Consider the following 2,943-nt stretch of genomic DNA (forward strand, 5'->3'; position numbering starts at 1 on the left):
AATTAGTCAAGCCTACGGGTATACTAGATGTGATCATATCCTAAACCTAGTAAAAGTGCACAGGGGAGGAGTGTTGGAAGAAGTATATTCCAGCTCAATGGCTGTAACCACCCAGTTCACTTAAACAAATGTTGTGAATGATAAAACAATGGCCTTCACTGGATATTGTAGCTTGTCCTCAGCTACCAATTGAAAAAGATGAAATAGTGGGAATGAAATATGTGGCAGTGAGAAAGTCAAGGTTTGCGTTAATGTAATTCAAACCATTCAAAGCTTAAGCCACATACATTCACAAACAACATCATTGGACAACAGACTCCCAGCAGGTATATCTATGCTGAATGTCAGTTTTGTATTTTCTTTTTTTTTTTTACTGATTCTTCTTTTTTTTTACTGATTCTTAATGTCGGGTCTGTCTAATCATGGCAGTTACATTGTTTTTCCCAAAGAGTATAAACTATATTTTAACATTTACTTACTGTACGTAAAAAAAAAGTTGTTTAATTTGAAATCAGTTTATTGTGTTATTTGATTTTGTTATTATGGACAAAAATAAGAAAAATACATATGTCCGCATTGTAAGGTTCATTCAAGGTGACAAATAATCCGAGTTCCTAGTCTCTAACGCTTTGTGTTAAACATGCATGAAACACAATCCAAAACATAGGTTCACCTGATATTGAAAGTTAATTTTTGGAACATCAAAAAAAAAATACAATTGTAAAAAAAGTACCCTACCTATCTTTATTTTTTTTGGCCAAACATCAAACCTAACAAAAGGATATCAAAATAAATTTGTACCACTATCCACTAGAATTCTTAATCAAAATATCAAATAAGTTTAAATGCCTAATTATAATTATCCTGCACTTTGTTTTGTGACGTGATGTACCAACTGATTTTCCGAAAGGAAAATATCATCTTTCAACCCATAATCAAACTTCAGATAGGATGTTTTTTTTGGTTTTTTTTGTGTAATTATTGTCTCTCATTAGTGTAGGGGAAGGGGATAGTGTATAAATTCCACTGATAATAATAATAATAATTAATAAACTTTATTTTAAACTTCACTTTTAAAACAGTGGCACACGATTATGATGCGTTCGTAAGACAGGATAAAACACTGCACTGGAAAATCTGTTAAATGAGGCCTTGCTCTCCATTGGTATTTGAAGACTTGGCATGCATCAAGGGGGTGGTTTTATTACAGAAAAAAAAACCTCCTGCTTTCAGACATTATTATTTTTTTTTAAAGGACAATCAACAAATTGTTTTTTTTTTTACATGGCCTAACTGTAGAGTAAATATTAAAACAGTATCAAAAAGTGCAAATCAATTAAAATGTGTCACTATAAATGCCTCCCAACCCCTGGATCCCTGTCTCTTCCCACAACACACATATTTTTAATTTGACCTCAATAATTCTACTTTGAGATGATAAGCCGTCACACAGCTACCCATTTATTAACAGATGAATAAATAGTAAAATAGTATTTTTTTAAAAAGTGCAATCTACTAAAATGTGCATGATTTAGGCCTTAGTACCCCTGAACAGTTTGCAAATTGCCTGCACAAATGTGGTGAGACAAGCAAAACCAGTCACTCATCGCAAATCCTGCTTCAGAGATACTGTAATAGCCAAAACATGCTGGAATGTCAACATTTTTAAAATCTATTTTAAAACAATAGTAATACCGGCAACCCTCCAGCGAAAAGTCATCAAGGCAGCACACAGCCTAGGACACTTAGGCATGACAAAAACTAAGCAAATGTTAAGAGAGAAGTATTGGTTTCCATTGATGAACACAATGACTGAACAATTGATAGGGCAATGCTATGAATGTGGAGTCACCACCAAAGCACACAATCAAGAATCTACCAAGATAATGCCAATACCAGAGAGACCGTGGGATGTAATATCAGTTGACTTCGGAGGACCATACCCTAATGGGCACTACCATCTTGTTGCCGTAGACAAGAGAAAAAGATACCCAGAAGTTGAAACAACATATTCAACAGCATTTCAACCTACCAGAGACAAACTAAAGAAAATGTTTGCTACACATGGAACACCAAGAAGAGTCGAAACAGACAATGGACCACCATTTAACCCTAAACAATTTGAGGAATTTGCGATGGTGGAAGGCTTCTCGCACCACTTAGTAACACCAGAACATGCTCGAGCAAATGGAGAAGCGGAGAGCTTCATGAAAACCCTGAATAAGACTGAACAAATTGCACATCTACAGGGAGTAAACACAAACACAGCAATTCAAGAAATGTTAACAGGATACCGATCAACACCTCATCCAGCTACAGGCATAACCCCGTATAATGCATTGATGAACAGACAGATCCGAACCAAATTAGATTATGAACCGCGAGAGACTACAGCAATACCCTGGGATACCATAATGGAGGAAAGAGACAGAGCATACAAGGACAAGCTTAAGCAACAATCTGAAAACAGGAACACCAGAGAACACACATTTGTGGTAGGAGACTATGTACTTTTGAAGCAAACCAAAAGTAACAAATGGACCACTGCTTATGAACCCGCTTTTTATGTCATATACCGCATAGATGGTTCATCAATCGCAGCTAGAAGAATCACTGATGGCAGACAGATTTACCAGGATGCAGGCAAATTCAAACTTGCAAATACATTTATACAAAATCCTGACAGTGAATTAGAGAATGAAACGGACGACTGGAGAGAGAAAGTACTACTAGAGGCACACCAACCCATAAATGAAATGGAGCACCAACCAAATCATGAAAACATGGACCAATCACAACCTACACCAACACCAACAACACCGATAACCAGACCACAAAGGAATAGACAGAGACCTACATACGATTTAAGCTGTTAAATACTTAATGCAATTACTATAGGAAAAACGTCCAGCAGAGAAAAATCAATGTACTACAGTATAGTAA

This window comes from Anneissia japonica, unplaced genomic scaffold (assembly GCF_011630105.1).
Source record: "Anneissia japonica isolate Jap-2015-1 unplaced genomic scaffold, ASM1163010v1 scaffold287881_len28945_cov118, whole genome shotgun sequence".
Lineage (NCBI taxonomy): Eukaryota > Metazoa > Echinodermata > Crinoidea > Comatulida > Comatulidae > Anneissia > Anneissia japonica.